This window comes from Canis aureus, chromosome X, assembly GCF_053574225.1.
Source record: "Canis aureus isolate CA01 chromosome X, VMU_Caureus_v.1.0, whole genome shotgun sequence".
Lineage (NCBI taxonomy): Eukaryota > Metazoa > Chordata > Mammalia > Carnivora > Canidae > Canis > Canis aureus.
Genome location: NC_135649.1, coordinates 119,181,383 through 119,204,672, shown reverse-complemented (window position 1 = coordinate 119,204,672; position 23,290 = coordinate 119,181,383). Strand labels below are relative to the sequence as shown.

Here is a 23,290-nt window from a genome sequence, read left to right as displayed (position 1 = left end):
CTGTGTTCCACCCTTCTCTCCCCTTCAACACCCATAATTATTCTTTTTTTTCTTTTCTCTCTCTCTCCATAGTTTTGCCTTCTCCAGAATGTCATCTCCTTGGAATCATACAGGATGTAGCCTTTTCAGACTGGTTTCTTTCACTTACTAATATGCATTCAAATTTCCTCCATGTCCCTAGTGATCTTTTAAAAACATAAATCAGATTCTATGACCCCCTTCAATTTTGAATTACTTACTGACTCCCGTTGAAAACTTATGAGTATGTCCTTAGAGTCTTGCAACATGTTTTCCAGATGAGGTTTGTCCTGTCAGAAAGACCTAATGCTACTGGCCACCACAGTGTGTCCCACATCACAGAGATGTAGGATTTACAAAAATTACTTGGACTTGACCGTTCCTAAGGTTCTAACCCAAACATTAAGAGCTTGTGTTCATAAGTAGAATTTTCTCTGCAATGTTCTGTGTATCCAAACCACATATGTGTTACCTTGGTATAAATTACGGACCAGAGGGCTCCCGGGTGGCTCAGCGGTTTAGCGCCGCCTTCCGCCCAGGGCGTGATCCTGGGGTCCCAGGATCAAGTCCCACATCGGGCTCCCTGCATGGAGCCTGCTTCTCCCTCTGCCTGTGTCTCCGCCTCTCTCTCTCTCTGTTTGTGTCTCTCATGAATAAATAATAAATAAAATCTTTTAAAAAAAATTACAAACCATAAGAATAAAATGAACCCCTGTAGGCCCTCTAAACACCTATGAAAGTAAATTTGTATTCCTCTTCTCTCATCATCTTTTCTCTTCCCAGCGATAGACACTATACTGAATTTTTGTGCTTTTTGTTATCTTGGGGTTTTGGGGGTTTTTTAAATAGAATTTTATTACATGTGCATTTGTCCCTGGATCCGTTTTGTTTGGCAGGCTTTCCAAATCAATTTCATATATTTGTATTGGTTTTGTTGCGGTTATTTCATGTAGAATGAAATGTACCTACTTTTCAGTTCATGAGTATGTACTTGTAACAACCACCATAATGAGATGGGGCAAAATGTTATTTCTTCATCCTTTGGAAATAATTGGCAACATTCGCCCCTTACCTCCCAGACACCGTTGACTAAAAGTCCTCCTTATCATGAACCATTGGAAAAAGCACATTAAAATCATGGTGAGATAGGAGTACACACCAAACAAAATTATTAGAATCAAAAACAGTGACCATAGAAAGCGTTGGTGAAGATTTGGAGCAATTAGACCACGTGTGTGACTTGCGGGAATGTGAAATGTCACAACCACTTTGCAGAACAACTTGGCTTTTTCTTAGAAAGTTACCCATTCCACCTGTCATATCACCTACCCATTCCACTCAGTCATTTCCTCATTTCCCTGAGAAATGATAACATATGTCCACTCAAAGATACGTGCACAAATGTCATGGCAGCTTTATTCGTAGTAAACCCAAACCAGAAGTGACAAGTGAGAGTAACGTATGATAACACCAAAACAGATCAAGTTTGTTTTTGCTTTTTAAAAAAAACGATACTCAAGATGCCGTGTTTAGGGACTCGATTTCTTTCATTTAGTATCAAGTTTCTAAGGTATAGTATGTTGGTATAGTTGAGCACAGCTCCCTTATTGGGCTTGTGATAGAATATTTCACTGGATAAACTGGTAACATTTGGCCCACGGGTTGTAGCTGACCAACTCCTGCTGGAAGCTATGATCTCAGTGCTCAGGACCCCAGACCCTAAATACCTGGATGATATCTGCTTCTACAGCAAGGGACAATAAACTGTAGTCTATGAGCCAAATCTGGCCCATCGCTTGTTTTATTAAAGTTGTTTTGAGACACAGTGACATCCATTGCTTTACGCATTGTTTTGGCTATTTTCATTCTAGAATGGCAGAGCTGAGTAGCTGGCGACAGAGACCACATGCCCTTCCAGGTCTAAACTATTTACTGTCTAGCACTTTATAGGAAAATTCTGCAGAAAAACCCCTGGACCATGGTATGAGTAAAGATCTTAACCTAAAATCTGAGATGAGCAAATGCAAGCAGACATCCTTTAGGATGTTAGCCCGGAAAAGCAAAGGAAAAATAAATTGTTTAAATTATCCCAGACTGAGGCTACTGGCCACACTGATGCACATTCTACTGCACTTAGAGTGAGAATGTCGCCGTCTATAAGGCCCAGATGTTAATGGCTTTGTGACATTCGTACCACTTGTGGGCCAGGCAGTGGTCTTGGCATCAGCTGAGGCTTGTAATGGCTTTGCTTGTCAGCTCCGGGTTGCCCCGAGTGTGGATGAAGCCAGGAGACCCCACGCAGACCCTCATCCATCTTGAGACTGGTAGCCGAGGAGAGACTGTGTCTCAGGGTTCTGGTGCCAGGATGCATCCTCTCGTCATGATGGGCGCCTCTTCCAACAGTTCAGTTTATTTGCAGGAAATTAACCCGTCCAGACCCCGTTTTTCTTTACCCTACTTTGGCACAATCTCTTATTCATATTGGCCAATGTTTCCATGTTCTGGGGCCATCTTCCTGAAATGGGAAGGGATCCACATTTGTGAAAGTGTAGGAGGGATTTACTGTCAACTCAGCAAACAGACCTCTTTTATTTCCTCAAGCCTTTTTTTTTTTTTTTTATGATAGTAACAGAGAGAGAGAGAGAGAGAGAGAGAGAGGCAGAGACACAGGCAGAGGGAGAAGCAGGCTCCATGCACCGGGAGCCCGACGTGGGATTCGATCCCGGGTCTCCAGGATCGTGCCCTGGGCCAAAGGCAGGCGCCAAACCGCTGCGCCACCCAGGGATCCCCCTCGAGCCTTTTAAAGAAACTCTTAGCCAAAGTTATCCTTAAAAAACCGCTTTTTCTGGTGTAATAACAAAACCACCTTCTACTTGCTCCCTCTCGGTTGCTCTGAAAGAGGCCCCATTCTCTAAGAAACTAAGCAGGTGGCATTTTGCCAGAAAAGTCCCCAGCTGAGGGGCAGCATCCTCCAGGGTGCTCTTCCCAAAGTCACAAACCCATGGTCCCATGCCTCCTGGGAAATATTTAAAAGGAGCATGCCTTCCATTCAGGATTCCTTTCCTTCCACATAACCCAAAGAGGCAGCCTCCGAAACAAATACTATTTTGGCAAACAAAACAAAACAAAAGCTTCCAGGTTCTTGCTTGAAAACTGTCTCGTTCTCGGCCTGCCAAGCCTCCAGTGTACAAAAATATGCGTCTTGATTTAACTTTATCAGCCCCCGGTGATTCTCGTTGGCCCAGCGTGACCTGCAAAGGCACAACCTCGATTGGAGCCACTGGCTGTGTTTGCTGAGCTGAAAGGGAATCGAGATGAAGAGGCAAAACTATTCCGGGCCTCTGTGCCAAGAAGACCCTGAAGAATGTGTCCAAGTTTCTTTATCAGCCTCCTGATAACAGGGGTGGGGGCCGGCACCACCCTGGCCGCAAGCTGAGCGCTCGGCACGCACACAGAAGAAAAACGTGCCCCTTGTTGCTGGCCGGCCCTGGGGTCCCAAGAACAGAAAGGCCGCCGGTTGCTGACATTCTCAGATTATGGGCCGCAGCGTTGGGAGTTCGTGCTGACCACCTCCTGCAAGTTCCAAGGGTCCTGCCGGGGAAAGTGAGAATCATCCTTTTGCGTTCGGATGGGGCTCTCAGGGCTGGCATCCTGGCATCTCGGCTCCCATCATCCGACTCAAACATCACAGCCTCCCTGTGAGGCAGGTAGGAAGTGATCCCTCGCGGAGGGGAAGACCAGCCGTGGAGCAGGGAGAGCGGTGCCCTGTGTCAGGAGCCTCAGAGTTAGGATCGCCGGCCCCTGGGCTCCGACTTGCAGCTGGCTCAAGCAAATCCGGCCCCTTCTTTGGCAGGAAGTTTTCTGCTTCTTGCGTGTGCAAAGAAGAGTTTGTGAAAGGCTAGGGTCGCAGCTGGAAGAAAAGGAAATCCAGAATGGTCTTTCCCCTTCCCTTAAAACCAAAACATGCAACGTCTGAACTGTTACTTCTCTAAAGAGCCTCGGGGCGGGAGGCCGTGACGGTGACGTTCCAAGGAAGGTGTATTTGCTTGGCGGATTCAGGAGTCAAGGACAAGATTTTATTTATTTATTCATGAGACACACAGAGAGAGAGAGGCAGAGACCCAGGCAGAGGGAGAAGCGGGCTCCATGCAGGGAGCCCGACGTGGGACTCGGTCCTGGGACCCCAGGATCACGCCCTGGGCGGAAGGCGGCGCTAACCCGCTGGGCCACTGGGGCTGCCCAAGGATACATATAATTGAAGATAATTTGAATCCAGTGCATATGGTGTGCCTAAAGATTATTATTGATTCTATCAACGGGTTTTTTCTCCTCCGTTAGAAGAATTGTCCCTGGACATTTGGGCTACTTGAGCCACACGGTTCCATTGAAATCGCCAAAGCAGAGCCCTGGCTCGAGTAGCTGCGGTCCTTGCTTGAATTAGTTCTCTTACGTCTGGGGTAAATTTTCCTGTAAACAGAGTATTTCGTCTTAGTCTTCCGTGTTGCCAGGGCAGTGCGTGAACCGCCCGGGCCCCCTCCCCGTGTCCCTCCCGCCCGACGCTGAGCGCACTCCCGCTTGCTGGCCCGGGGCGGCGCCGGGAGGCGGGGGGGCTTTGCCGAGGTCTCGGGGCTCCGTCACCATGCAAGCTGAGCGGCGGCTCGTCGGGAGGCGGTTGGCATGACGGTCTCGAACGAGAAACAGTCAGAGACGGGTTAGGAGAGTGCGTCGTGGGTGCAGTGCGCCCAGCAGTGCCGCAGGGTGGGCCTCCGGGCCCGAGTCTGCTGCCCCAGGTGTCCGGGACAGGGAGCTTGACAGGCCCTCCGTCGGCGGGTGAGCTCTGCACTGCCCACTCGAGAGCAAGTCATCACTTCCCACAAATGCACCCCCCTTTATTTTTTTTAATTTATTTTTTATTGGTGTTCAATTTGCCAACATACAGAATAACACCCAGTGTTATTGATGGTCATCCCATCAAGTGCCCCCCTCAGTGCCCGTCACCCAGTCACCCCCACCCCCCGCCCACCGCCCCCTGCCACCCCTTGTTCATTTCCCAGAGTTAGGGGTCTCTCATGGTGTGTCTCTCTCTCTGATATTTCCCACTCGCATTTTCTCCTTTCCTCTTTATTCCCTTTCACTATTTTTCATATATATGCACCCCCCCCCACATACAACTTATCTCACCTTAAAACTGCCCTCACGTAGGAGGGGCTTCTTCTCTGTGACTCCGTAATCCCCTGGCGCATCCAGGAAATTGCCTGCTGGGAAGGCAAATAAAATCCTACCTCTGTGTTTCTTTGTGTCCCCCGAATGCGTCTCACACTCTGCATGTAATCTGAAATGGCCTCTTTAAAACTTTCTTCGTTATAGAGCTTGTGGCCGTTATAATTTGGGGCTTTGAAATAAAGCAAAATCACATGGTGTGGAATCTCCTTCCCCACATTCTAAATGTCTGTCCTCATTTATCAACACATTTACGTCTTACATTCATATTTGTATTTCAAGGTCCAAAATCAGACCATGGCAAGATTTTTAAAAAGGGCTAATGTGGGTCCCAGTGAAAGACAGTTGAGAAATCGAGGCATGGGGATTTACTATGAAGCCCTACAGCTCGAAATGGCAGTGACTCTCTGCACCCTCTCAGAGAATCCTGCTGAGCGAAGGACTGACTATTGGTTAAGTGAAAAGGATTTCAGAATCCAAAAATATCTGCGTCCATCTCAGGAGGGATGCACATTGCATACAAAGAGGAATTGGGTCTCTGAGAGTTTGGGGATATTTTGACATGTGGGATGTTTAGAGACTTAAAGTGAGGAGTAACCTCATGTCAGACTTTTAGGGAGGAGTGATAAAATAGCATTGCAGTGCACACAGCTGTGTGCACGGAGAGCTGGGGACACGTGAATGAGGCTGGTGGGTGTCAGCCTCCTGCTGGTGCCGTTGGGTGCACTCCTGCGAGATGTTGCCTTGGCAGCAATGCTGCAGGGGCCCTGGGAGCCTGCATTCTTGCGTACACTTGTGTATGTAATTTTAAAAATGCTATGAAAGAAACCATGTGGAGGAAGGCAGAAAGGGAGCTGGAAGAGGCGTGGCCTAGAAAGTTTCCAGGGGGGGCAGACGGGGAGCAGGTGTGATCTTTGGGGCCCCGAGAATAAAGAGTAGAGGGCCGAAGGAAGGCTAAGCAACGCTGTGCATCACTGCAGAGCAAGATCCAATGATTAGGATGCGATGATGGCAGCTGAAAGGGAGGTCTCCGGGCTTTCCCCCTTGACACAAGCACGCAGACCCACAGTGTTGGCGTCCGGACTGAATAGAAAGCACCAGCAGGTGTCCTTCTATTAGCACCGACGCTCCAGTGGAACCCTGCCTCCGTGTGGCCCTCTTTCACAACTACGAAAGCTGAAATCTGCCTTATGAAGTGATCAGAAGTAAGAGTAAAGGTTGCAGTTTGCCGCCCCTGGAAAAAGCAACCGTTGGGCCAAAATACTAATCGAGCTCTATGTCAAACGTGGAAGGGGGGAGGCAGACAGGAGGCCCCGCCGACTAACGTGTGTTCAGGGATGCTTCGCACCCGGGCCACACCGTTCCGCTCCCCTTTGGGGAGGCCGGGCTCTTTGCTCCTTTTCCTAAGGAGCTTCCCAGCACACACAGCAGGAGCGTGCAGGAGAGCTTACACCAGCCCTCCGCCTTGGCTGTGCCCCTTCCCTTCCACGCGTGGGTACCAGAGCTGAGTCTCTCCCGCTCAGGTGACCATGTCAGGGTTTGGCCAGGTGTTGCCCGTAACCGGCCTTGCTGTTTGCTGCTGCCAACGTTCATACTCGGAGCACACGGCACGTGTGGACCGTGCTCCTCTGCAGGGATTTTAGGCTGCAGCTCAACTCCTAGGTATGTTCAGGCGAGAAAAATAACAACAAGTGTGCACAAAGGACTTGCACGAGAATGCTCACAGAAGCTTTAGTCACATGCATCCGATAAAGGAGGTGAGAGGACGCGCAGAGCTAGGGAAGCAGGCATCTCTGGGGAAGAGGGCTGCAGGGATCCGAGCGGGGGTCCAGCGGCGATGTCACGTTCAGGGAGCTTTTGTGCAGGCTCCATTTAGATGCTTTATAGGTTCGGTCCCCCTTCCCTTCGCTCTGATGGCGAAGATTATATAAAACAACAGTGCGAAGAGGCTTAGTTTGTCAGGCGTGTGGCTGCGTACGTAAAACGGACTGACTCTAATTTCTACGGTGAAATGGCTGCACGTTCTAACCTACCTGGTGGGGAACACATTCCTCACCTCCACTTCCAGTACCGACGTGATGAGTATCAACAGTAGAGGAATTCCTGGAAGCAATGCACTTTGTAGAGATGGTGTTGGGATGGGTATCATCACCCCTGGATTTTTACTGTCACTGCCACTAGCCAGCTGCACCAACTTGAAAAAAATCCCTGCGCCCCAGCACAGCGCTTGGACTATAAAATCGTGGCATTTCATAACATGGCTCTAAAATTCTTTTAGCACCAAAAACCTACAAAGAATTGGGAGTTCCCTTTGCATAAATCAGAAGTTGTTCCATCTTTTTGGTTCGCTATTTCTCCCGATGTCTCTGGAACAGCACCCCCAAGGCTCATTTATTTTCCTTATCACGATTACATGTTTCCCCATGAGCCGAGTGGCTGGTTTCACCGCAAGCGAACCAGCTTTTCTCTGTGTGTAGTTGTAAGAAAAGACCCCAAAAGGCGGTCATGTTCTCTTTCCACCAGTCAAAGCTAAAAGGGGGCGACCGACATCTGACCTGCTGCAACGGCTGCCAGCTGCAGCTACAGAGGAAGTTCAGTGTGTGACCTGAGTGTTTCGGGTGAATTTTCAATGATTCAGTAGAATCATTATTTCCCTGCAGATGTTTTGTGCACATTTGCTGCTTCAATATTGCTCAGCTCTCTTATCCAATATTACCTGGGTATAAATGAGGACTGAGACAGAGAAGCATTACTTCTAGGATAGTTACTATATTATTTATTTATTGTTGCATAAATGTCAGGGGCTTTAAATTCATTTTATACACAATTTGTATTTATCTTCACAGTATTTCAAAGAAAGACAAATAGCCAACCTGCCAAGAAACTGTAATTAGTAAAAGAAGACTTTATACTAATTGAAAATACTTACAAATAAATAATTATAAATATAATAAATAATTAGGATTGCAATGAAAATTTCCATTTAAAGATAATGACTTGGGACGCCTGGGTGGCTCAGCGGTTGAGCATTTGCCTTCGGCTCAGGGGGTGATCCTGGGGTTCCGGGATCAAGTCCCACGTCGGGCTCCCTGTGTGGAGCCTGCTTCTCCCTCTGCCTGTGTCTCTGCCTCAAGAGTAGAATTTATGATTCATCACTTTTGTACATACCCAGTGCTCATCCTACCAAGTACCCTCCTTAGCACCCATCACTATGTAATCCATCCCCTGCTCCAGTAACCCTCCGTTTGTTCTCTATTAGTTAAGAATCTGTTTTATGGCTTCCCTCTCTTTTGTGTTTTCCCTATGTTCATCTGTTTTGTTTCTTAAATTCCACATATGAGTCAAATCATACGATATTTATCTTTCTCGGACTTACTTTGCTTAGCATTATACTCTCTAGCTCCATCCATGTTGTTGCAAATGGCAAGGTTTCATGCTTTTTGATGGCTGGAGAATATTCCATTGTTTATTACATCTTCTTTATCCATTCATCAGTCAGTGGACATTTATTTGGGCTCTTTCCATAGCTCGGCTGTTGTAGATAACGCTGCTATAAATATCGGGGTGCATGTATCCCTTCAAATTAGTATTTTTGAATCTTTGGATAAATACCTACTAGTGTATTTTTGCTGCATCATAAGGTAGCTCTTATTTTTAACTTTTTGAGGGATCTCCACACTGTCTTCCAGAGTGGCTGCACCAGTTTGCATTCCCACCAACACTGTAAGAGGGTTCCCTTTTCTCTCACCAACATCTGTTGTTTCCAGTGTTGTTAATTTTAGCTATTTGACAGGTGTGAGGTGATAGCTCATCATGGTTTTGATTTGTACTTTTCTGATGATGAGTGATGGTAAGCATGTTTCTATGTGTCTGGTAGCCATCTGGATGTCTTCTTTGGAAAAATGTCTATTTGAGTCTTTTGCCCATTTTTTTTAACTGGATTATTTGCTTTTTGGGTGTAGAGTTGTCTAAGTTCTTTATATATTTTGGATACTAACCCTTTATCAGATGTATCATTTGCAAATGTCTTCTCCCACTCAGTAGGTTGTTTTTTACTTTTGTTGACTGTTTCCTTTGCTGTGCAGAAGCTTTTCATTTTGATGAAGTCCCAATAGTTTATTTTTGCTTTTGTTTCCCTTGCCTCAGGGGACATATCTAGTAAAAAGTTGCTACAGCCGGGGTCAAAGAGGTTGCCACCTGCATCTATTCTCCTTTAGGATTTTGATGGTTTCATGCCTCACATTTAGGTCTTTCATCCATTTTGAATTTATTTTTGCATATAGTATAAGAGAGTGATCCAGTTTCATTCTTTCGTATGTGGCTATCCAGTTTTCCAATACCGTTTGTTGAAGAGATTGTCTTTTGCCAATAGATCTTCTTTTCTGCTTTGCTGAACTTCTGTCAAGTTTTAAAAATGAAAAATCAGGGGATGCCTGGGTGGCTCAGTTGGTAGAGCATGCAACTCTTGGTCATGAGTTCAAGCCCCACATTGGGTATTGAGCTTACTCTTTAAAAATAAAGAAAAAAACCCCACACATTCATTAAAATTTTGGGAAAAAAAATGATCAGATGCATTTCCAAATTAGTAATTTCTCAATATTTTTAAATGTATTTATAAAGTTCAATAAATGAAACCTTATCTTGCTGATAAGCATCATGGCTCCTTAAGTGGTGTTAGACTGTTCTAGACAAAGGAAGTTCATGTTAAACATTAGAAATGATCCCTTCTTTCAGAAGTTTAAAGCTTGAAGCATGCTATTACTTACACAATGAAAGGTGAAGTGGAGGTGTATTTTCACACAAGTATAGTTGCTGGCGTGGAAGACTGCAGACATGGGTCAGGTACTGGCAGTGATACCAATCCAGAAAGTATTTGGTCCTCAAGAAATAAATGACTATAGTAGTGGTGCCTTCTGCCCCTACACCTAGTAGGGCCCAGCCAAGAACCAAGGAATGTCTGTAAAGTTTATTTTCGAATTGGTGATTTGAACTCATAAGATCATTGTCCTATTTCTTCCAAGTCTAGGAGATTCTTGCTGTGTGGAATGCCGTGTCCCATGCGTGCTCCTGCTTCCTATACACTGCCTCCTTAGCATACCCTCGGCTGCAGTCTGGTTCTGTTGCTCATTCTCTGTGCTCCTTGCTGACAGACAGCGTGTGTCATGGGAACCAGGAACCATAAGACTTTTCACAGGTTAAGAACCTTGTCACCCCCTCAGTCTCCCCAAATCCTACCTCTTTGTTGCAGGGTTGCAATCTAAATTGGAAAGGAAGAGAGGGTGAGTGCATCTTCAGTGTTCTTTGAATGTCTGAACAGGTGTTATCCCAAACGCCATCTCCTTGAGGGGCGGGGTCTTGTTTTCGGGGATGTAAAGCAATGGTCTCATTGGAAGGTACCTGAGTAAGGGGAAAAGCTGGAAATTCGAAGCCACAGACTAAAGGCAGAGACCATTGAGTTGTTCTGAGTTAGAGAAGGGCACAGCAGTGGGGCCAGGATGGGGTTTCTCCAAGGATCCTTGGTCCTGATACAGGAGAAGGTTGGTGCCTAATGCTTGTCTGGGCAGAAAAGTCCCAGGAGGAAGGTTGGGGAGACAGGCTCCCAAGCAATGAATGGTGCCTGGGCCCATACACGCCTGCAGGGGGCAGAAACAGGAGATAATGACTGGACAGGATTAAGTGCCTACTGTATACCAAATACTGTACACACACATGCAATAGAGAGAAATGGAAAAAAGCATGCAGAATTCAGACCCAGACCCTGTCCCCCAATTGCCACTGGTTTACCAAACCAACAAAGGGAAAGGACTCAGAACTGGTCACCTCAAGGCAGTGAGATGCACTCAGCGGCATGAGGCTGAACCACCGTGGAGGCGGTGAGGACTGACCACCGCAGGCCCGGGGAGTAAGGGTGGATCCGGGCAGAGCCCCACGAGGCAAAACCAGACTTCAGGTTTAGAATGGAAAGCCTGTGACCTTTGACCTTTGTTTTCCAAGGACAGTTTTCTTTCATTCCACTGTAAAGAACAACACAATCAGCTCTCTCTTCTTTTTCCAGAGGCATTCATTTTACCAGCGTGAATTTTTCAAGGTTGGGAAAATTAGCTGAAATGTTAAAAGTGCAGCGTTACTTTTCAGACAACTTCCTGCTGACTTTAGCCACAAAGGGAAAGACTCATACTAATTACGAGCTCCCAATGTGCTGACTGTCCAGAATAAATAGGAAAGGGCATCTTTCTCTCTGCAGTTGCGTGAAGCAGCAACAGAGAGCCTCTCTGTGTGACTGAGGAAGCGACAATTAGGTCCTCTGGCCGTCGCAGTGAATGTGCAGGTCCCAGGTCCTCCTGAGCTTTCTCGTGCTGCTCTGTGTTCTTCAGAGTATGTCAACACAGGTGGCAGTATTTTCTTCTGATGCTAACAAAATACAGAATGGACCCTGAGTTTAAGCTGTTACTGTCTGAAGAGGCGTATGAGCATGCATTTAGGGGTTTAAATCTTTTTTTTTAAATTATCATTGAGAACATGTAGATGTCTGATTCTCTGTAGGTGAGGCTTTGCAGCAGTCCATCCTCAAACCGTAATGGTGGGTTCTCCGTTCAGCTTAATTTTTAGTATTTTCTTTTAATAATTCTGCTCCCAGGGTTTCCTTTTAGAATCATGTACTATTTTCCTATGTCAGCTTTAATAGCTTAGCACCAATTGTGGTTGTTGTAAACAACACGGAGTTAGGATCTTGCAGTTCTCGCGTTTCAGCTGGGCTACAATTGAGATGTGGCAAGGATGTGTTCCCCTTGGAGGCCTAGGGGAAAATTGGATTTCTTATTTCTTTAGCTTCTAGAGGCTCCCTGCATCCCAGCATTGTGTGCCCTCCCAACACTCCCCTCTGGTTCTGCTGTCACACCTCCTTCTCTGATGCCTACCCTCCTGCCTCCCTCTTGCAAAGGCCCTTGTGACAGTGTCAGGCCCACCTAGGTAAGCCAGGATTCTTTCCTTATCTCAAGGTCCTTAACTTCATCCCACCTGCAGAGGCCCTTTTGCCATTTGTGATGACATATTGGCTGGTTCTGGGCATTAGGATGTGGACGTATTTAGGGGCTCTCACTCTACCTATCCCAACTATATATATATATATATATATATATATATATATATATATATATAATGAAATATATATGATAACAAAGCATGATTTTCATATGTGAGAAAATAGATGGTTGACAGTATTTGCCATTGTACTGATATGTGTATATTAGTCTGCTCAGGCTGCCGCAGACTTCACAGCTGAAACAACAAAGTTATTTCCTCACAGTTCTAGGTGCTGGAAGATCCCAGATGGAGGTCTGGTGTGGTCTGGTGTCTGAGCACTCTCTTTCTGGTGTGCTGGTGGCCACTTCTCAAAATGCTTACACGGACAGGGAGAGACTGCCGTCCCTTGTTGTTCTCCTTACACTGGCTCCAGTCCTGTCAGATTAAGAGCCTACCCATAGGACCCCACTTAACCTTTATTTCCTCCTCCCAGGCCCTATTTCCAAATAGAGTGTCACAGGGACTCAGCCTTCCACATAGGAATTTGGGGATATAGCCGTATCTATACCACTTAGATTGGTGGGTATAGAAGTACCTTAACCAAAAAGACATTTTTTTTGTCAGCTGCAGATATTATCGGATTTTCGATAATGCAACATCATAATTCAAATCTCTTCTAAACCTCAGCAAGCAGTAACAACCCATGGCCTGGAAAGTTAGGTGTCGTCTTGCAATCACAGAGGACTTGCACCATGGGGTGCACGCGCTGGCCCGGGAGGCCTGGCTCCCTGCGCTTGCCGATCAGCCCCCAGAAGAGAGCGTGGGGGGGGGGAGTGGGAGGAAGGACCCCTGTAGAGGAGACAGTGAGAAACACAGAGGGCGGTCTCCCCTGTGCGTGGGGCAGTGGCGGTGGCCGGTGAGGCCCCAGGCCCCCCTCGGTCGCTGGTGCGGGAATGAGCCGCCCTCCTGCTCTGAGGCCTCCCCTGGCCCCTCTGCCCAGCGCATCCCTCCATGCTCGGCATGCCCAGAGTCGAAGGGGCGCCTCTGACTACACGTCGTACCCCAGAGCACCCTCTTCTCCCCTAAGCCCCCGTCCCTACACACTCCTGACTTCCCTCTGTGCCCCTAAGATTCATAGTGTTTCAGGGTGCCCTTGCCTCCGGAGACAGCGTAGGTAGGCTCTTTAGAGAGGTAGTTAGATTAAAATGAGGCCATCAGAGTAGCCTAGCACCCTTATAAGAGGACCCCAGAAATGCATGCCCACAAGGCCATCGGGGGGCACAGCAAGAAAACCTGCCCCCACCCAAGCATAACGGGGTCACACATACGGCTCGCATTTATGGAAGGCCGGCTGTATGCAGGACCCCGTGCCACTGACCTGGCCTGCTCTCCGCCATCTGATTCTCAGGATAACTCAGGGAGCTTGGCATTATCATTGGCCCTTTCTATACAAGGAACCAGACTGGGATCTGCCCAAGTTCCCAGAGATGATGGACAAGTGGCAGAGCCAGGAAGGGACCAATACCATATGACTTCACCCATATGTGGAATTTAAGCTACAAAACACAGGAGCATAGGGAAGAAGAGGGCAGGGGGAGAGAGACAAATCAAGAAATAGACTCTACGAAGAATGAACTGGTGGTGGTCAGAGGGCAGGTGGGTGGGGGATGGGTGAAGTAGGTGAAGAAGATGAAGAGCACACTTCTCGTAATGAGCACTGAGCCGTGTACAGAATTCCTGAATCGCTATATTGTACACCTGAAACTGATATGGTGCCGAGTGTTGACTATACTGGAATTAAAGAGCTTGATTAAAAAATATCCTAATGTCATGTTTCTCTGTGGCAAGAGCTTTATGGAATATACTTACTCAAAATCATTTGAACCCCAAAACTACTGACCGACAAGAATTTTCCACTGATGCGATTGCATTTTACATCATTACTTACATGCTTTAAAATTAGTGAAATTTGAGTCACTTTCACATGTGAGCCTTTAGATCCTCTGCTGAAGTTTTCCATAAATGTCTTTATGTGCCAAAGAGCAAAAGAAAGATAATAAAGCGAGTATTGGCCTATCTGTTTGAAACTTATTACTGCTATTATGAATTTATTCCAGTCAAAATTGCCCGACTTTGCAAATTCAGCACATGATCTCATGTATATTATCAAAGGGCTATTTTCTTTCCAGGGATAACTTTAAGATATATTTGAAATGAAATGAGGGCCATAAATGGTCAGGTACAATATAATTCTTTTGGGTAACATTTCTTTTGAAATCCCAATATATAACATGATCAGGGCAAGCATTTTTATAAAAGGAGGTAGCTTCATTTTATGCATCCAATCATTGCAATGATTGCAATAGCCTCTGGTAGCCTCTGAGTCCTTTTTCCCCCAATAATGAAAAGGAAATATATCTCTTCTCCACCATTTTGCTGAAATGCATAGTATTTGAAAATAAATATGTGCATGGAATTCTGGGAAACAAGAACTGGAAATTGATTTTTGTCCCATTTCTTAAAAAAAAATGCCTTTACAATCGTTTTTTTGTTTGTTTGTTTGTTTTTTGGTGTTGTTTAAATGGAACATTTTACCATATAGTAGGTGAAGGGGAAAAATCAGAAATTTTTAAAAATTATCATGTTTGAGGCATAATATAGGTAACCTATACAAATCTTTAAGTGTGAAATTCAGTGGTATTTTACATAGAAATATACCTATGTTACTATCACTCTGGTCAAAATACAAATACTCCCAGGACCCCAAAAGACTCCATTGTTCCCCTTTTCAATTGCTGTCATCTTCTTACCAGAGTCGCCATCATATCCACATCCACTAACGCAGGTAAACCAAACCTATAGATAAATAATCAGGCAGCACACTTCTGTTTCTGGCTTTCGTTTGCTCATCATTATGTCTCTGAGATTCATGTTGTTCCATGCAGCAATAGTTCATTCTATTTTCATTATTACTTGGTCATTTTTTTGGTTAAAATATACCACAACTGGTTTTATCCATTGTATTGTTGATGATGATTTGGGTTGCTCCAGTAAAGGCATGAGGCATGCTCTCCTGCCTTTTTTGAATGTATGTATTCATTGGTCGTTGCCACACACCCAGGAATGAAATTGCTGCCCATGGGGTCACTCTGGGTTTGGCTTCAGTTGACGCTGCCAAACATCCCCCAAAGTGGTTGCCAGTTCACGCACCCACCAGCCACACTCTTGGTTTCTCTTCCTTCACAGCCATGTAGAGACTTGGAATTACCAGTCTTCTTATTGCAATTTGTCCGTTCTAGTGGCCGGGCAGTGGCATGCATTCTGGTTTTCATTTGGATTTTCCTGCCGGGTAATGATGTTGCGTAACTTTTCATAAGTGTATTGACCATTCAGAAATCCTCGTTCGGAAAGTGCCAGCTCAGGCACTTATTTCACTTATTTCAGCTTATTTCAGCTTATTTCAATTGTCTTTTTTTGTAGTTTGTAGGATTAGTACCTTACATACTATAAATACTGGGTTTGAGGTTTTGGGTTTTTTTTTTTTTTTTTTTTTTTCTTGAGACTGTGATGTCCTACTTTCTATGTTATCCTTTAATTTCTATTGCTATCTGATGATGAGCTAAAGTTCTTAACATTATTTAATGAAAACCAATTACCTTTTTTATTCTTTTATGCCAACTGATTTTTTGTATTATTTAAAAATTGCTTATTATGAACCCCAAGTTCATATACATACTCTCCTGGTTTATTCTATAAGTTGCACTATTGACATTTTACAGATAGTCTGTGATCTATGTCATATGAATTTATATAACATAAAGGTATGATTGCTTTTTTTAAAATATCGATATCCAATTAAACCAGAATGACTTGCTTAATTGGCAGTCCTTTCCCTGACAATTGATGTGGTGCCTTCTCATAAATAAGCAGACTGTATAAACGGGTCATTCTACAGATTCTATGCTATTTTTCACAGGTCTTTTTGTCTACTCTTGTGCTGCATCTTTTTTCTTGTTTTATGTGTTTTACAAATGTGCTACTGTCTTGATTACTGAAGCTTCATTGTATGTCTTCATATCTAGTAACTTAAGCCCTTGACATTTGATCTTCAGGAGAACCTTGCTAATCTAGGCCTTCGACTTTCCATAGAAATGTTAGAACTCAAGTTCTCGGTTGCCACAAAAAAAAAAAAAAAAAAAAAAGTGGTGAAATTATGCATTGGGATTACATTGAACCTATAAATCAAGCTGCAGAGAATGGGTCTTTAAAAATTATTGCGTTCTCCAATATATGAACATGATATCTTTCTCTACTTAGGTCTTCTTTACATTCTCTCTGCATTTTTATTGTTTCCTGTGTAAAAGATTTCATAGAGTTAGATTTCTTTCTTGGTATTCAATATCTTTGATGTTGCTACAAATTATATCTGTTTATGTATTTATTTGTTTCCTGAGATAGAAGTTTCCAACTCATTGTTGTATCATTTCCAGGTTTTTCTAAATCATGAAAGAACTATTTGACCTTAACCCTGGTGGATCTTGTCATATCTCACACCTTTCCAACCACACACCATTTTAGGAGTAGTTACTCTAAAGCACAGCTCTGATCCTAGTGTTTTCTTAATGACCTTTTTTCCTAGCTTTATCTCTGCTGCTTCCTCTCTATGAACTTTATTTTTTTAAAACGATTTAATTTATTTATTCATGAGAGACACACACAGAGAGAGGCAGAGACATAGGCAGAGGGAGAAGCAGGCTCCATGCAGGGAGCCCAATGCGGGACGCGGGACTCGATCCCAGGACCCCAGGATCACGGCCTTGGCTGAAGGCAGGTGCCAAACTGCTGAGCCATCCAGGCATCCTCTCTGCGTGTACTTTAGACACAAAATAAAAGCGTCCACCACAACACAGCTTGGATTTGACCTTGGTTCATACTGATTTTGCTTACAGAATCTCTCTCCATGCTGTGTCTTTTGTATCCATCCCTGTGGAAATGTGTAGGTCACAACTTGCTTTCAAATAAACTCTCTGATGAACCCTCAATCAAATATAATCAAGTGCTTCTTCGAAATCACACAATACCTTTTCCCAGTCATGTAGTTCACATTTTTATTGCATCGCATAACTAAGTACTCGTGTGAGGAGATAATTTCCTCTAAAGGTCTTCTGACATGGTTCAGCCCACTCTTGTATCCCTAGTAGTATGCAGCACAGTCTTGGGCTCACAGTTGATACTTAGTAAGTATGAGTTGACTTAAATTTAAGTTTAATAAATGCAAATAGGAAACCACTATGTGCTGTGCTCTCTTTTTTTTTTGTTTTGTTTTGAGTTTTGTCAGTCATGGAATCCTAAAAAAGCCTGTTGAAGTGCTGAAATGAAAAATAGGCAAACTCCATTCTTCTCTGCTTGAGTATCATTAAAGAATCCTGAACCTTCAGTTGTTTAAAAGCATATAATTTATGTGCATTATAAAACCATCCTTTGTTTTCACAAGTCAACATTCTTAATGCAGTCTGTCAAAATGCATTCTTACTAAATTGCTTTGATGAACATGCCAGCCCAGTCACTTTCTTTTAAGGGGAAGAGAAGAAAGGGGGGGGGGCGCGGTTTGCAGCAGCAAAAAAGAAAGTAAATAAAACAGGTCTAGACTTTGCTACGCACTTTACATCCCAGGTTGCAAATAATGTAGCGGAATAGTTTCATGAGCCAGGAGTCTACCTCCAAATTTGCAATTCAAAAGCCCTGTTTTTGTTTTATAACAGATATGTAGCACCAATTTCAGCTTCTGCCCCATGGACTCACTCATTAACAGGTCCTCAGCATGCACAGACTTGATGGAATTGTAAAGGTACAGCTAGGAAGGCAGTCAAACCTGAGCTCCGACACGGAGGTACTATGCAAACCTCTCTATCCTGTACACCCCTACCATGAGATCTCACCTGTAAGCCCTCAAGCACTTAGTCTTTGTTACTTTTGAAATTACTCTTCTGTGTGCAGGAGTGACTAATAGAACTTAGTAAAACTTCCTGTATATATTTTCCTAGAATATTTAAAACAAAATTCTGAGTTTCCCTCCCCTCCTCTAGGCGGGGAGGTGGTGTTTTCTACAAAAATGTAGGAGAAATGAGTAGCAGAGACATGCATTTGCTGTCTCTCTTAACTGGGGCTCTTGATGAATTGAGCCTTACCCTAAAACATGTTGATTCAAACAAATAAAACAAGATGCATTATCTCATTATATATCTTTTTAAGTGTATCTGTGGGTGAGTGAGTGCAGATAGTCACATATACACACATGCGCGCACACACACGCACACCCCTAGAGAAAATTACTTATATCTGACTTTGGTGCTACCCAACTCTAGAGAGCCCATCACTTCATTCACGTTGGTCCAATCACTCTGCAAAACATGTCAGTCTGGAGGGAGATTCTCTCTGGAATTTCCATATTTCAGTTGATTCCTAACTGGTGTCTCCTGGGGCAGAAAGATGAAAAAAAGCTTTATCCAAAAAAGCTACCACCTCCTTATATAATACAGTGTCAAATAAAGAAAATCATCAGTGAATAGGTTACTGTGGGGACGCAAATAGTCACCATGATTTTGTCCTACTTCCTACCTGGATACCAATATCAACCTGACATTCTTTTGTTTACCACATCTCACCGGGGTATAAAATGCCCTTCTAATAAAGGAGCTGTCAAAATGTCCTTGCTCCGAATCAGAAAGGCATTACTCAGGATCTCTTTCAAAGGCTTAGGAAGTTGCAGCAGGTTGATGCCCTTGATTTGCTACATGTCAAGAGGAAACTTGTCAGGGAGATACTAATAATCTGAGACACTGACTGGTGGATGGAGCATGGGGCCACGGCCTGTTGGGGTGGTTCTGGAAGCCCCACAGGTGCATCCTTCCCATGGTGATACTTTGATGACTTCTAAATTGTCTTTAATGCATCCTCAGTCTCTCTAGAAGAAATTCACACACTTGTATTTGAGATTCAAGACTTTCCAGAATGCTGGGGGAGAAGTGAAAAGTAGATAAAGATAGGATAGTCTGACTTTCAAGACTTAACACTGGTTGCTCAGACTTGGTGTCTACTCTTACCACCTACTACTGCTTCTTCCTGTGAAGGGCCTGTCCCGTCAGCCTGGTCAAGTCTCTAGAGCCTGATCACCTCCTTCCACACACTCAACATGCCCCTCCCCACTCCCAGACCACACCCAAATCCTGGATTCCTCCACACAGAATAACACCCCTTCTTTGAATCCCAGATCACCCCCATACCATGATGGAGCCAGTCTCATCTCAGGTCATAGGAGTACTTTCCAACTATGCCCTCATTTGACCATCCCACCCTTTCTATAAAGCTATTCTGTGAATATTTCCTAGCTAACCCTTACTCTGGAAGCAGGGAAGCCCAAAAGATAAGATTCAGTATGACACAGCAAATGGTTGAGTCACAGCTATGGAATATGCAACTTTTTTTTCCAGAAGAATGTTGCTTTTCTCAATATGATTGTAAAATACAGCGTGATTAAAGATGTTCAAGTACCAAGTATTTAATGGTCTTCGTCTAGCTGTGTGTGGAAATAGTTATTTCCAAGCGTGAAGACTTGAGAAATGTACAAGAGTATAAAGGTCTGGGCTACACCATGTGAGATGGGTTAAGACTGCATGACTCACATCTTTACACTTTGGAAAGCCTACAGAGGCCATGCCAAAATCCCTAAGGCCAGGAGACCCACCTGTGTTGTTCAGCATTGTATTTATAGAATCCTGTGTTGGAAATGAGTGTTTCTCTCAAATATTTGAATTATACTCAATGAGAGAATGAATACATGTGAGTAAATGGAGAGCAAATTCTAGTATTGTGATGAAATCAAGCTGTTAGGACCAGAAGCAAAGGCACCCCACTGCATCGTGTAGTGGGAGACATTTCTTCCAGGGAAGGAGGGGTTTCCTATTCCCAACTGACCTTGAGAAATGCAGATCGAAGTATAGAAATTAGAATTAAGAGAAGAAGCATTGGACTTAGTTGAGGGGGAGATTCCTTCCCCCCTTTTGGATTTATGGTAAACTTAGTTCTGGGGGCAGAGTTCTATTCCATGGGTGTTCCTGGGGGTGACATTAGGTTATTCTTGACTGTGAATTGGCTTCCAGTTGTTCTTCTGTTGAATGACGATCAGCTGGGCCAATCTCTTCATATATCCAAACTAATTTAATCTTCAGAAAACTGAGGCTTAGACACTATATTCCTTGTCCCATGAGCTTGAGCCCCATACAGACTGAATAAAATCTGTCTGTTCTGTGGGTCATTTCCAGCTTGTTAGTTAAAACCTATTTGGTCATCTGAGGCCCATCATTCTTTTTCTTTTTTTTTTTTAATTTATTTATGATAGTCCTACAGAGAGAGAGAGAGGCAGAGACATAGGCAGAGGGAGAAGCAGGCTCCATGCACCGGGAGAGGCCCATCATTCTGAAGGACATGGGCCATGGCGTATTCTTTTTTTTCTTAAAGATTTTATCGAATTATTTATTAGAGAGATAGAGCACAACAGCACAGGAGAAAGGGGGGAGTAGAGGGAGAGGGAGAAGCAGACTCCACACTGAGCGGGGAGCTTGACATGGGGCTTGATCCCAGGACCCCGGGATCATGACCTGAGCTGAAGGCAGACAGACATTCAACCCACTGAGCCACCCAGGTGTCCCCATGGTTTATTCTTTATGGCTCACAATGCCTGGCACAGATAGACCTTGTCCTAGTACATTTCCATTTCCATTCATTTTGTTTTCCTTACTAGGTTTTGTAGTTTGCTTGTGTTGGGCCCCTTATTCAAGCAAATTAAGCAAACATGAGACTTTCAGCCTCTCTGTTCATCACAACCGACACATCAACACGCAGACTGGTAGATCTCTATTGCTCATTTGTGAACATATGTGTTACTTGGGCACAACGTGACTTAGACTTGACCAGTCTTCCGAATGAGTATTTGACATCTCAGTTCTCAGTAACTGTTTTGGGTGATGCCAGCTCTGGCTACGCAGAGTACACCGGTAGCGCTCTGTCGTAACCCCTTCAGCAAGACGATGGGAGAAGCAGGAGGGGTGTAGTTCCAGTCGCTCAGGGATGGTCTTCCACTTCCACGGGCCTGGTATGAGTTTGGGCAGCTCTACCTTATTTGACATCACGGTCAAGTGGAGCTAATATTTACCTTCTTCAAGTTGTGCTCTTTACATGCTTCACATGCTCACATGCCATTAGTATTTGCAACATGCTTTAAGTTCCTGAGATTCCTGCGCAGACCTCAAGTATGGCGGAGGGTGGTTTGAATAGAGTGGATTTGAGGGCTCTGCAGATGGGCAGCCTGGGAACATTACAGAGGCATAGCTAACAATAGCACCTGGCTGAGGTGGTCTGGAAGCTTCTCTCCATTCCCTTTGACATCCATTTGCTGGGGACTGGGCTGACATATTGAGACTCAATTAAATTTCAGGGGTCTCAGATCCTGAAAATTAAAACCATGGCATGAGATTATCTGTAATTAGTGCTCCCGGTTTATAGATTCATGATTTATTTGTGAGCAGTGAAAAACCCTAAACCGTATCTGCTTTGGAATATAAAGCATTCATTCTTATCACAGAGAAACAACCCCCTTTCTAAACCCCATGGTTTCAGGAAATAAACCGAATTTTTCCCTTTTCACAGAATGTTTGACAACATGTAACCTTAGCAAAACCAATGTGGCCAATATTTGACTCTGCAAAGACACTACAATTTAAGGATACATTATTTTAATTGCTCTTTTAAAAATTTTATTTTTCCAGCATTTAGATGTAAGCAATGATATCAGGTAAGCACAGGTTCACAAACATTCACCTATCTTGCATATTTTGCCACCTTACAAGATGTTTCATGTAGGATTAGATACAGGCTTGAGTAAATATCCATAATAAACAATGTATTATTTTTTAGGTTTGTATCAAATGCCCCAATCATCTTAGTTACTAATAAACATGAACCACTTATGTTTTTGTCACATAGGAAAATTTGTCTGTTACACTCTGGCAAGTGGATTGTTAGCAAGTGTCAGAGAGCTCCAAGGGACTGTGGACACCATGGTTTCATTTGAATATGGTTTTGTTTGTTACTGTAAAATATCACAATCAAGGGGCGCCTGGCTGGCGCCCTGTATGGCGCTCAGTTGGAAGAGCATACAGCTCTTGATCTCAGGATCGTGACTTCTAGTCCCATGCTGGGTTATCAACATGGCTTTAAAAAATGCATAAAACTTAAAAAAAATACTACATTCAAGACCAAAGTATACAAAAAATAAGATTCGGGCAGTCTTTGTCTTCTTGTATAATGTTGGACACCAAATGTATGAGTGGATTACAGACAAACATATATGGTTTTATTTATATATGCATTATGTAGTGTATATATGCATTATATATTATATAATATTATGTATGTGTAATCAAAATATTATATATATAAAATATATATATATTATATATATACATGGTGTTGTGTGATCTCATCTATGTCTATTATTTTGTTTCTGGTGACCAGGAGATAGAGAAAATGGAAGAGCAATGATCATCAGAAGGCAAGACGGTGATTGTTAAAAGCCAACTCTATTTTTATCTCCAGCACCTTGCTGAAAAATCGGTAAGCCCCACGTTTGTACCTGACATGAGCACATCTGCAAAGGTCACACTCTCTGTAAATGTGGATTTCTTACTGCAGGCTTCATTCTCAGATTCTTGGCCACATCCCTCACATTGAACGCAGCGAAACGTTTTATAGAGTGGAGGTAAGCCTGTCATATCCTCTCTTTGAGTATGAGTTAATGAGGAATAAAAAAGAAGGGAGATTAATAGAAACCAGGTTCTCATGGTTGCAAACCAGTGTCGGGGGTTCATATAAACCCAGAAGAAGCATTCTAACAGTAATCGTGAAAATTCTGACCTTTAAACGTGCATATCCAAAAAAGTAAATGAAAGCTTCAAAGACTTGAATCAGTTCA

The 23,290-nt window shown here is 43.9% G+C and overlaps 1 long non-coding RNA gene across 11 annotated transcripts in view; it reads left to right on the top strand.

The window, feature by feature from the left end:
- The window catches only part of LOC144308023 (uncharacterized), a 405,010-nt gene that overhangs the window by 362,886 nt on the left and 18,834 nt on the right, over nt 1-23,290 (top strand). For all 11 annotated transcript variants that reach the window (XR_013374673.1, XR_013374666.1, XR_013374665.1 and 8 more), the window contains one exon: nt 22,834-22,932. This is a non-coding gene — a long non-coding RNA (uncharacterized LOC144308023). The remainder of the gene's footprint in view (nt 1-22,833; nt 22,933-23,290) is intronic.